Source organism: Eucyclogobius newberryi, unplaced genomic scaffold (assembly GCF_026437365.1).
Source record: "Eucyclogobius newberryi isolate DKJ021-1_F unplaced genomic scaffold, fEucNew1.0.hap1 SCAF_14, whole genome shotgun sequence".
Classification (NCBI taxonomy): domain Eukaryota; kingdom Metazoa; phylum Chordata; class Actinopteri; order Gobiiformes; family Gobiidae; genus Eucyclogobius; species Eucyclogobius newberryi.
The window spans coordinates 17721730-17735676 of record NW_027315768.1 but is presented as its reverse complement, the minus strand read 5'-3'; the positions used below and the strand labels follow the sequence as shown (position 1 = coordinate 17735676).

Below are 13947 nucleotides of genomic sequence, written 5' to 3'. Positions count from 1 at the left end.
TGTTCACTGGGTGAAAAATAGGGGGGTTGGTCCCGAGAAGAAGAAGAAGAAGAAGAAGAAGAAGAAGAAGAAGAAGAAGAAGAAGAAGAAGAAGAAGAAGAAGAAGAAGAAGAAGAAGAAGAAAGAATAATATTCCGATGCGAAAACAATGTTTCCCATTTTTCAAATGTCATAAACTATACATTTTCGGAAAGCGCTCGCGCTTTCCTACCTCATGGTGTGGGTCCCTGGTCACTGACGGGTACTTTCGTTAATTTTGAGTGGGCTCCGCCCACTTTGTGTTTTTGGCCCTCTATACAGTAATAATGTTCAATTTTTGCATTACATGCTTATATGCACGGAACATGCAAGAGATGGGGAACGTATTCGTGAGCTACTTAGCGCAAATGAGTGCTTTATATGGGGATGACGACCGCTTCGCTTCGCGGTCGTCATCTCAATGTAAAGTGCTCGTTTAGTGCGCACTTTTGCACGGGCTTCGCCCGTTTACAACGGTAATGTTCCATTTTCCTACTATTAATTAGTATGCACGGGGCGTGCGTGAGTGAAGGAGTGCGTTAGTGAGTGTTTGGAAGTGGGCGAGCGCTTCGCGCTCGATTTCGTGCGCACTACGTGCGCACTTTCGCAGCCGTGCTTCGCACGGCCTTACGAGATTAATAGGCCTCTCGCCAGCTTGTGGCGCTCGGGCCTAATAATAATATTTTTAGCAAAAACAATATAGCCGTTTCCACTATAACAACAAATGATACATCGTTTGAAAGCTCTAAGCCTTCCCGATGCCGCCATTGGGTGGAATCATCATTACGAGCGCTTACGCGCTCGTCACTCCCTATTCCGTCGGGATGCCCCGCCCACTCCCCATAGACTTCCATTGATTTGAGCAGATACAAGCATGGCCCATGCCTGCGGCATGGATTCTCGCGTACGGGACGATGCCAGGAGGGTTTTTGGAGGAATGCAGTTGTTGACAACAGCAGCGCGAAGTATGCATGATCCATGCCTTCGGCATGGGCTAGTTCACTGTACTTGCAAGGGGCGACGGGGTACCAAACATGCGGGCTGCGCCCGCATGTTTGGTCAGACAGTTGCGGGAGCAATAGGCCCTCCGCCCTGCTGGGGCTCGGCCCTAAAAATGATGTCTCCTAGATATTTTTATCCAGATTTTACTCAGAATTACAGAGTGAAACGGTAGAATCCCTTCCTCTGTGGCACTTGCGCATTATGCAAGCGTCCATGTGTGGCGTGGTCAGTATCTGGCATGCACAGAACAGTATTTTCACACATTCCTCCTCTCCTCTGGTTTCCTGGCACGCTCCCTCTCTCAGACGCCGCAGCACAATGGCTTCTGTCCCTCCTCACTCCTTCACCCATTAATCGTCCTCTGCCTCCCACATTTTCTCCTGTGCCTACCCTGGAGACCCCCTCATTCAATTACAGCGGAGGACCAGCGGGAGGCGGGCTCAGCTGCACAGGTACGGAGCAGAGGGGGAATGCAACATGTCGCCAAATAGTGCAGACAATGCTGTGGACTGCAGTTGTTGTACGGGCAAAAAGGTTAATGCAGTCATCTGGGGTTTGAAAAAGTGATGTGTAATTTGTGCAAAACTGGAGGCTGGTGTTGTGAGTGAATTTAATGAATAAATGCATGTATTACAAGCTTAGAGTCAAATAGTCTCACTAGAGATATATATCGACATTTAAATAATATAGTGATTTTGCTTTGAAGATATGTAAATGTGGAAAATCTAGTATTTCAATCTATCAAAAGAGCTAATTAAAAATGAAAATGAAAAACCCATTTGTCTTAATTAAACATCAAATAATACATTTGAAGACACATTTCTGTTGGACTAATATTGTCTAACTGTCGTAAAAAGAATGTCTTGATTTCTTTTTTTTAGTATCCTGATAACAATACTAAAGTTTTTTTTATATTATTTTTTGTCAATATTATTCCATACCATTACCTTACCATCTAAAAAATAGACCCTGTGCCTTTCCCAGTACACGATTCACCTTTAAAGCATGTTTAAAGCTGGACTGTGTGACTATATAAAGTGGAGAGCACATCATCGTTGTCTAAATGTTCCACAGTATTGCATAAAACTATAAATATCATATTACATATAGATGTAAATAGATATAACATAAATATCTATTACCACGGCGAAAAGCAAGTGACAACAGACACCACACCAAGTCACAGGTCAGATCTGTGGAGAGGCGACCCCTACTCCCACGTGAGAAATGAGGTACATTTTGGCATTAACATGGCTGTATAAAAGGTTACCAATTCATGTTTTCCAATTAGATAAATACAATAGTAAATAGTCTTTTTAAATGGTGTTTAAAAATTAATGTAATTATAGATAGCTTTGGGGTATGTAGCAGCTCCATTCATTTATTTTCAGCCATCCAGCTTGGGGAGTCAACAAAAACACTTTAACATTATGTCATGACTTTTCTGGTCAGCTCTGACATAAATTACCCAGTACATTCTCAATGAAAAATTGATCACCCTTCATTGGGAGACTTTCTCTGAAGCTGAGTTATCGCGTTCCTCTGTGAGAATTCCAGAATGTATTCCAGACTGGGAGCACATCAGAGGGATTGGAGTTTTGCCCGAAGCAGCGCCCCTGTAGCCCCGCCCACTGCGCTGTCTGTGATGTCTATAGCCTTCTGCCTCTGATAGTCTACTCCGGCTCGACAGGCTTAAGATCAGCATCAAAGGGTGACGCGTGACAGATAATATATGCAGCAAAAGTCGTGGATTTCCTTTCAAGCGTGTCATGAAACAACACAGAAGGTTTGTTTAGGCTCCTGTTCTGTGGCAGTAACAAGTCAACTGGCGCTTGGCTGTATGAGGGAAATAAACATGAAAAAACTATGTAAGGTACACACATCCATCTTGGTTGCCATAGGAACAGGAAAGACTCATTATAAAGGGATCACTTTTTCCCAAAGCACCTGTGCACCACAGTATAGCCTGTGCAGCATAAAGAGGAAAGCACGAGAGGCAGCTTTCTTTACATTAGGAAGTCGCTCCATCAAACACAAACGGCTGAACAATATTGTCATGTCAATCTAATGTTAATGCCCATAGAACATTTGATTTTGAATGTAATGTTATGATTATCTCTTTGACAGTGGTACATGCGATCAATGTTTTTACTTAGAGTTGTCAATTGAAACACCAACTTGCAATCAAAGTTTTTGTTTTTAGTTCATAATACTCTGTACAGTTTAGCATTGTCTTAAAGCTGGGGTACCTGACTCTTTTTTGTTGTTTTAAATTAGTCGTTTTTGTGTTTTCCACCAAAGTATATGTTGTAAAAGCAGCACTTAGCGACAAAAAATTAGACCACTCTATAGTCAAGTAGTTTATGTCTTGTCAATGCGGACGTAAAGGTTGAAGGCAGCGTTCTGATTGGCTGTACTTTGGTTTTCACTTTACCGTCAGAAAAAAGCTTTTTTAAAGCTGTGCACCTGCCCGAAAATGAATGCGTGTGCCGAAGGGTTTGTGAGAACTAAGGACGAGTTACACGGATTTAAAAACCTACTTCTAGGTTCGTGGTGTGGAAATCAGGTACCCTAGCTTTATTTGTTATGTTTGAATGTTCCACTTGACAATATTTGCAGTTATCACAACAACCTGTCATGCAAATTACAGTTTAATATCTGTAAGCACTCTGGAAACATACTTGAGTTCAATTGAGTTTAGCTACTTACTAATACTGTATATCTTGAGATTAGATGCAGAAGTAATCAAAAGCACATCGTCTTTATATCCCCTAGTTGAGTTACTTTCCCATAAACCCGAAATCCTGTTAGGAGCAAATGCATTCCCTACAACACAGCACAGTTTTCTCTGCTCCCATGGAAGCCACCACCAGTCCACCACAACCTAATTATATTTTTGGAAGCATCCGGGAAAGTACGGCTGTGGGAAAGCATCCATCTCTCATCCTCTCACTCCATCTGCAGTGAGACAGTTTCAGGAGGTGAACAAGTCAAGCAAAAGCACAGGGTTCATGTTTGTTTTGCCTCTGTGACACCTCGATGCACCGCAAAGAACCTCACATATGACTTATGAAATGTCCAATCAAAAAGTATGTGTTATTGAGGAGTTGTTTACTTGACAGGAACAGATTCAACATGCCTCAAAGTCTCACTGATTTCAATACAGTTTTTTCTTGTTTGAGACTAAATTATCATTATTATTTCACTCATTTAATGCAAATAGTCTAAAAATGTTATCCAACTTGCTAAAACAAGGCAAACTAGCCAAAACTGCTAAAAAGGTCAAATGTAACAATGTGTGTTCATTTACCTGCTTGTCTCCGTGTCATTTATTTGTCCATATGCTCCAAAGTCTGACATTGACTTATCTATCTCCATGGAAACAAGCATGTGATGTCACTTGGTTGGATTTGTGCAGCTGCAGCCTCACTCACTGTAAGGATGCCTATTTTGTAAGCTGTTTTTGAGCAATAAAGATAATAATAATTTAATTTATGCCATTGTATTATTATAGTTTATTAATGCCATGCTGTGGAACATTCCAAGCAAAGCAAAAACATCTGAATGGAGGGTGAAGTAGGTGGCGGACCTTGCACCTTAACATGTCAATATATGATTTGTGTGTGTGTGTGTGTGTGTGTGTGTAACAAGTTTATAAAAGTGAATATTGTGAATAAAGCTTGTTACATTGACAAGACATTTCGCCGCTTTTCCAGGACCAACCGACTTCTTATACAGTGCAGCCCACACATCTCCCATTTATGTATTTTATATGTGACAGTAAGCATCAGCCCCCTCCCCCCGCTTTAAAATCCACACAACCCCAAACCCAATACCAGCTTTGAGGGGCAAAAGTAGGTCAATCAAGCAATGAAACCAAGACGGGCTAATAAACCCACTATAGAAAAGTCTTGTTGTCAGTCACATTTAAAGTAACGAGGGGATTTGCAGACTATAGAAAAGTCTACACGTACAGCAGGGGTGCTGGGCCGGGATATCTTCAGCGTAATTGGCGTGCAGCCGTGCATTGCAGTAGAAGCAACATTAACGCTGGGTGTATATGCAGAAGACCCCATACACGCCCCCGCCCCGCTCCACCTCCCCTCACTGAGCTCCTCTTCTTCCTCCTTCGTCCTGGCAGCAGATATGTAGCAAGAAGAAGACAGAGCTCTGCAGCACGACGCTCCTCGTGCACCTCAGAGCGTCGCCAAGGCAACCCCACATACGTAAGGCCGGCGTGGTGCCATGATCTGGCCTTTAACGGAGGGGAAGGAAAGGAATAAATGCACGGCTAGGTTTGTTCAAGGTTAACAACTAAATTACCTGTTTCCATAGTAGCGAAAAGGGCATTCTTGTTTTGACAATTGAAAGTAATACAATTAGTGACTGTTTTGATATTTTGTTGTTGTAGCTATGACCACTCATTTATTTCATGGGAAAACTAAATAAATATATTGCCCATAGTTGCCTATAATAAAGGCATAAATTTAAGGTTTTTAGCCACATATATCTCATATCATCATATAATAAAATCCTATCCAGCAATGCAAATCCATCTCTTTTTATTTTGGAGGTGAAAAAACTTACAGCAAACTAAAATGCAATCAACTATAATTACTGGGCAAAAGCAACTGCAGAGGGAAAGGTAAGACAGCATCTTTCATCAATGAATCTTGTAATATTTTGGCAAACATTTAAGATGTCTTGTCGTTTCCAGGATCCTAACTGTGAAATATTAGCACAGGCAGTAGTGACAAATATCAGATTCTGGGGTGGCACACATTCCCAGCCGCTCACTGTCAGTGTGTCTGCAAACACAGCGGATAAGCATCACAGAGGTGCAGCAGTCCTGTGCACTGTCACTAACAAGCCTTTCATTCACAAGTACAGCCGTAAAAGACCATATACACTCAGAAAGGGGGAGGAATGGATTGCCATGGTCACCAGGCTCCTACCAGTTTGCTAGCTCTAAATCACTGCACAAACAGAAGCGTGTAGTAAAAACCTGAAACTGACTGTCTCCATTGGAGCAGCAGCACATTTAATCTGCAGAGACCAGTGTTCCTCTCATGTTAGAGAAAAGACAGTGACGCTAATAAGCTTACAAGACTCATTAATATGGCAAACAAGGTGGTGGGATTGTTCAGAACGATAGCGACGAATAATGTCTAAATCATACAGAGTAAAGTGGTTAGACTGCAGTTTATAAGATAAGATAAGATTATAAGGTTGATGTTGAACTTTCAGTTAAAAACATTTATCCTACTCTGAGCTGCGTAAGCCCTGCTCACTGGGTGTATCCTCCTGATAATAGCCCGGTGGGCAGGGCTTACGCAGCTCTGAGTAGGATATATATCTGAGTTCTAAGAGTAGAGCTGCAGATTGAGAATTACATTTTGGGTGAAAGTCAAAACGTACTGTTCTTCAAAAGCAGTGTCCGGATGACTACAGCTTAATGCTTTTCCTACGATGGAACAATCTTGGATGAATGAGGGATTGCACCGACTTATTTTTATTTATATTTTATTTATATTTTGTATTTTGCCGTTTTGTCTTATCACTGTAGTCATGGAGCAATATTTGCTAATAAAACTATAAAAGATCCACAAACTGTAGTAGTAATGTTCACATATTAACGTATTGTTTCAAAAAAAAACAATGTTGTGGTTTTTTAGCTCAATTGCTCTTCAATTTCCATTTGAACTTAGTCTGTTTAACGCAGATGCTCTGAGGACAAACTGGGAATGACACATTGGCACATGGGGCAAACTGTGTTATATCAGACAAATATGGTCTACGACATTAAGAGAAACTAAAAACAAACAAAAAATAAACATGATATTGACAAAGCTGATATTTGTCCATCCCTTGACAATATGCTAATACAAAAACATGCACATATTAATGGCTAACATCTAGTAACAGGCATACTAAATAGTTAATCAGATTTTTGTTCGGGTTTTAAAATACTTACTCATGTTTTTATTCTGTATGATGGGCGCTCACATAAGAACCTTGCAACTAACTGGCCAGAACGTGTCCTGCCAAAAGCCCCTCCTAGTCGAAGTTGCCCAGTTGCCACTAGGAAAGAATACTTGTGCTTGATTGAAACCCATTTGCACAATACTGCAGTCCAAATCCAAAACTAATTGTGCCCATCTGAATATAGCGGCCAAATCATGCTTGCTTTTCCAAACCATTTTCGCACAGGTTCCATCAGCGGCCCCCCCCCCCCCCCCCCCCCCCCCCCCACACCCCACCTTCTCTCCCCCTCTGAGAACTGTAGACATGTAATATATGAACATACACAGGCTGGTGCAGGGGAGCCACGGTGGGCTGTGACGTGAATAAACAATGTGTGGGTAGAATTTCGACAGCATCCCCACGTCCCAAAGCGGAGAGGAAAACACAGCAGAAAATCAAAGTTGCGAATAAGAGTCGGCGCTTTTGAAAATTTCAGCTCAATTTGACGAGTGTCTGTTCTAATGCCGCAAGACTGTGTTTATTGTGATTAAGGAATGATTAAGCTGGCAAAATGGGACAATGGAGACGGCTTTGTGGAAACGACTGTAATAATAACTTCTCATTAAAGTCTAATAGAAGAGAGACAGGGACACATAACAGAGAAATAGGGTTCTCAACACAGACAAAGACTAATTGAACTTGAATACATCATATTAAAATGTGTAACTCATACACTCGGCTCAGACAAAACATCTGCTAAGACACTGGATCTACATTGCAATTGTAATAACGGCAGTTTAAGTATAGCGACCCACCCTAGACCCATTTTAGTTGAGTCAATATGCCCCATCTCTACAGTTTTATGAGAATTCGCTGCAACAAATATTTTCTTAAGTGATCCCCGAGGACGGTCGCTGCTGGTGGCTTCTATGTTGTGTTCTGGGCCCGTATTATTATAAATAGCTGTAGTAATTCTTGGTCGACTAAAGACCTGCTTTGCCGATTCATTAGTCAACTAAAAACAGGGTGTGGCTCTCAAAACTATTAGGCCTCTCTATGTCTCTGATCCAAACTGCACTTATCTACAGAAATCTTCAAGGAAACGGTGCATTTATATGTAAAAAGACTGAATGATTCACTGCTAAATTCAGCTAACTCACACCAAACCTACTCCTTTCTGCTGTTGTCCAATCCAAATCTACGTCAAAATGAAATTAAAACAAGTAAAATGTTGGTTGTCTAAAAATCTACAGCCCAGGTTAACATAATTTACATTCACTTTTTGTAATGTACCATTTAAGTCAGTAGATTGTGCATTTAAAACATAAATCATTGACTTTAGCACAAGAAAAACAAAAAAAACAATGTCATCAAACTGTTCAGCACAGTGATTTAATGTTATAATCCAAACTCACTCACACATTCAATCTGCAACACAACCATTGCATGTCATCCTTGCCCAACCCTTTTTTGTGTAATTGCTATTTTGCTTGTGTCAAACCGATGCCGCTCTAATCCTCCAATGCAATCATTGATCCACAGGTATACTTCCACCGCAACATTGGACTTAATTTCTCCTACAGCCATCCGATGACAGAACTCCTCCATCATGCCATTACGTCGGGACCTCATTGTCATTCAGTGTGAACAGAGTGGCCTCTCCTAATTACTTTCCATCACAATGAACAAGCGACAGTATATGTAGCAGAATAGGCCAATGATTACGGACCTTTTTGGTGTGAGGGAATTCAGTACAGTGCTTTCTGGTGCTTGCTTTGGGTGCTTGGGTGGTCTCCGCTGCCCTTAATTACACCGAAAACATGTATGGGAAGGTTAAAAATCACCCAATCATCATCAACAGAGGTGTGGCCACAGGAGCTCGATTCAATCTCACATCTCCCTCGTTTTATGGTTCGATATGAAGTCTGCAGTCGAAAATGCCAGAGCATGACCAACTTAACTATCCAGCTACGGGAGAAACGCTCCAGGACCACCACGGTCACATCGGGATGTATAAGAGCCTGTCACGTGTGGGCTGTGGATAATGGGGTTCACCTTTAACACATAAGGCTGCTCTACCCTCAAATGGTCTGCCTGAAAAGTGACAGAAACGTCATGTTACATTTATTAGACTTGCTTTTATACAGTGAGCATACCAGAGACGGTTTGGTTACCATGGCACCTTCAATACATCAATGCCGTATAGGTGCCAAATACACAGTGCCCTTATGAGCACAAAGACATTCCTATTACTGATGACTAACACAAATATTCACAAGCAATTTATTTTTAAAACCTGGCCTCACATATCACCAGGCGAATGATCCAGAGACAAAGCAGTACATAAAACCTTCATTTTAGTGGACATTTGAATCCAAATGTGATCATTTTGAGTCAACATTCAAGACATCTAAAGCACAAGCAGGTTTGTGATTTTATAATCTGCAAATCAATTGATGAAATCCAGTGTTTCTGGTGTCAACAACAGAGACTCTCATAGCGATCTGAACCATCTGTGAGAATACAATTGTACACAGTTATCAGCTTATGTAAACACTACCAGACATAGCATCCCGTGGTGTACTGTATGTCCAGCTTTATAGGCTCATTTGAAACTTGACCACAGTAAGTGGAAGTTGGCAAGTATCACCGCCGACAAAGAAAGAAGTATTTATATTGAAAAGCTAACAGAAGCTAAACGGAAGCTTGCAATGTTGTCGCTATGGAGCAGGAGTCCAAAACACTCACAGGAAGCACTCAGAGAGATGATAGATAGCTTATATTTATGAAATGAAGATTTTTTTCTCAAGGCCGACGTTAATGGACAAATGCAATGTGCTCTGCTATAGGAGACGAGTTGCCCTCAGTGACTCATTAGGAAGAGAGCAATTAGCTGCTCTAGCGTAAAAACAAAGAGAAAATGCTTGTGCACATATCGTCCCATGTGAAGAGGGACTTTCTGTGTAGTTAGTATGCTACAAGTAAAGTGGGCCTAATGGACTATGACTGCTGCCTTCATTCCCAGCACCAAGCATGAATCTCCTTCTCTCCCCGGCTCAATCCCACCATCCCCCAACACTTATCCAACCTGCAATCACACTTCAGAGCAAGCAACATGTGCAGGCCCTTCGGCCATCACGGGACACGAGCATCAAAACATCAGCATAGTGTCAGAGCGAGTGGCCTGTGGACGACAGCAGCACCTTACACAGTGTTTCTGGTGTCCACACAAACGATGATGATTACCTCCATCAACAGTTTGTTCTATTACGCAATGATAGAAAAATAATCAGAATCAGTGTCATTTAAATTATGGTACATTTTATTACTTCAAATAGAAAACTCGCTTCAAACCAGAGTTTTACTGATCGACGAAACAGCCCCAAGATTGTTACTGACTAGTGTTAAATACTCACATTTCTGTCTCAATTTCACTTCCTGATACCGATTTTTATTTTAAAATTAGAATTTAAAACTGTTCTTTTAAGGTCAAGGTTTTAGAAAATAAACCTTTGGTCTTATAGTAGTGCTCATAAAGCTGAAGACAATTCTAATAGTGTTCAAGAAAAGCCACATTTTGACTTTTTTATGGGATTTTTTTTAGTATTGATACATATTTGATGTTCAATACATTTTACTACCCTATTACTGACAATTTCCAATGACTGGACCACCAAACACCATGAATAGAAACACCATAAACCCTTTCTGACTAGATTGTACACATTTCTGACTCAAAAAGAACACAGCTGAGATTACACACCAAACATCAGCCCAAACCACCGTCATATTTCATCGGCATCCATCACATACAGCCCCATGTCCAGGTTTGTGCAGCCGATCAACATCACAGCGTCCACAGCCAGCGAGAAAGTAGGACACCGCGTGGTATGTGGCCCACGAGATGGCGAGATGGCCCCTTTTTGTTTTCTAGACCATATGATACTCCTGCCTGCTGAGGTGGAAACTTACCCCTGTGAACCAGAGGAACAGGAACTGAAGCCATTGGTATCAGTTACTGGGAGAGGCTGCAGGACGCTTTATATTTTTGTAAAGCTACACATTAACCAGCCGATAGTTTGGTCGGACCAGCCTTAGAACGCCACTATTTGAGACAACGGTACACGATGCACGATAAGCGCATGACGAATGTGTTTGGTGGACCATGACGTTATCTTTGCTATCCGCTGCAGGTAAAGATGATATCAGTCGTGATGCGTGTGCCATGGTAACAGCAATGTGCTCCATATCCTTCATCACAGCACAATCATTACAGATACAGTGGCTAACAAGTGGTGATAGTTTAGCAGTTTGGAGCCAAGAGAGTGGTCTTTTAGCGGCATTTATTGCTACAACAAACTGGCTCACACTGATTACAAAGCGACGACAAGTGAGATGTACTCCCTGCATGCTCCGGCGCCGAACAACACGAAACCTGCGGAAATTCTTATCTTGACTGCTGACTCCAGATAGAAGGGGTAATGTGTGTTAAATTGAGCAGTGAATAAAGCGTTCTGTTAGCTGGGCCCTTGTGTTACGCTTCTGCCAGGAGCCTCGTCAGCCGTGTGTCTCAGAGCAGAAAACATCTAATCTGAGTGTTTGTACTCAAAACGCCAGAGATGTTTGTTGTTGTCTTGATTTCTTTTACGTTAGCTTTACATTACATTACATTGGCTGTCCTCAAAGACAAGTTCAAACTCTGCGAAGACGGTTGGCGATGCGTTTACGTGGCTGGTTTTAAAAGCATATGATATCATTTTATAGGCACGCAGAGCTATTATTTAGAAAGTCCATAGAATGATGTCGTAGTTACACTGTCCCTTAGATCGGAAGGGTTAGGAAGTGTTAAATAAATAAATAAATAACATATACAGTGGTTGGAGGGGCAGATTGGCAGCAACAACGGAAAAAGCCTGAATGAATAATGCACTTAACTGCACAGCCACTTTGAGTATCTAGAAAAGCCTGAGTAGAACGTGTTAACTATTAAAGAACAGGGTCAAACAGGGGCCTTTCTGACTCAAACCAATCATCTCTGCATCATTACAGGTGCTCATACATGCGTTGGCAGGTACACTCTTGTCCCAACAGAGTGACTTTTACATCTTTTGTTCCTCATATTTGGCCCCGGAGCGGAGGTGGATGTTCACTAAAACTGTTATTCTGTTGAGTTGCTAAAGTCATTGTACTTAAATAAATAAGGCGTATGGGTTTTACTCCAAATCACAATTGTTCAACAAAAGAGGACAACCATTCAAGAGGAACAACAGAGGTTCTCTCTAATGTTGGTAAGTAATATGACTCTCAGGCAAACATCACATCACAAATAGATTTAGAAAAGCTAACAAAGGCTGTTATACCTGCCCATTTCACAATCACAGAACGCACCATGACCTGCAAACAACACTTTAAATACTTCCTTGTTCCAAAGTGTGCCAAATGTTAATATCAATCACTGGTGCCTTAAGCGTTCAGCACACATTTGTTGGTAAGAATAGTCTCTCTCTATCCATCTTTTACTTTCTCCTCTCGCTCTCCTCTCTCGCTCTCGTTTTAGAGTCACTTTAACCTATATTGCCTTTGGACATAGCCGGCGGGACTCATCCATCCTGCTCGGTGCTCTCCCAAACCGTCAGTAATACCGCTTAACTACTGAGTCCCATCCGCGCACACTGGATCGCTATGGTACAGCTGCTCCTCCATCACCTCTTCAATGTGGTTAAACGCAGTGTCTTGGTTTTCAATCTCGAGCCAAATGGCAGTCTTCTCACGTACTCCGCCCTGCGCTTGTGACATTAAATCAAAGCTGATGGACACCTCTGCGAAAACACAACCGCTCTTGGAGGAATGCAGGAAATAAGGGGGTTTACTCCAGATTCCTACTTTGTTTATATGAAAGGTATCACTTGGAAGTGAAAGCATGTGTGTGGGATTTATGCCATGCAGAGCCTACTCATGTCTGGATAAATGTAATAAATCATTTAGGTATTAGTATCGCTAACGCTAAGTCGCGCCTAAGCCTATGAAACAATGTGTATATAATTTTACACACGTTGTGATGAGCCACGTTGTCTAAATATAGATCAAAACGAAGAGCTTCTTAATCTCCCACATCCTGAAATCATGAATGGAATTTATGTTGCATTATTTTTCATTCAAAGGAATCTTGCATAACAGGAGCGTCTTGACAAAAATAAGACATACCTCAGTGGACTAGCTGAATAGAGGAATGTTCAATAGAGCAATAAAATGCTACAAGTGAATCAGTTCTTTTCTTTTTTTGGATATAAAGACATATTTCGTAATTCATTTTAGAAGTCAGCCAAGTATCAATCAATATCAATCCTAACCAATCTGCTTCCTCAGTCCCAATCTTATCCTTCTTTGTCATTCCAAAAGATTAGCCTCAACATCATGAGCTCAATGACACTGTCCCCAAATGAAACCAGTAAATATAGTCAATATAGTGATATTACAGCAATATCTTTTATAAATGTTTTGGCACAATAAGTTCAGTTAGATTAAAACAAACGTGTACATGCCTTTTTACTATACCAAAATAAGGTTAAAACGTGAAAAATCATGATTAAATCAGCCTTTTCTACATTTTAACTGACAATAAATGTAGAATGTAGAACCCTAATCTGTTATTGTGATACATTTAATTTCATGCAATATGTTTTACTGGTTAAACAATATTGCAACATTTTTATATTCCAGCACATGTTTCTGAACCTCTCATATTGCACAACACTTAATCATTACTCTGGACCACCTACGATATTTACCTTAGGGCGAGTTCACACCTGCACATGCGCCGCAGCGACACTGGGACTAACCCTGAAGCTCAACCTGGACTGAACCAGAAGTAGAACAGGACCAACCCAGCTCCCCATGAGGCCAAAAACGGGCTCAATTTAGCCACAGCTAACGACAACTGTACAACTCTTGCGTTTCACTTTG

General features: G+C 41.3%; 1 protein-coding gene across 4 annotated transcripts in view; it reads right to left on the bottom strand.

The window, feature by feature from the left end:
* The window catches only part of LOC140359606 (FERM, ARHGEF and pleckstrin domain-containing protein 1-like), a 55800-nt gene that overhangs the window by 36391 nt on the left and 5462 nt on the right, over positions 1 to 13947 (bottom strand). The window lies entirely within an intron of this gene.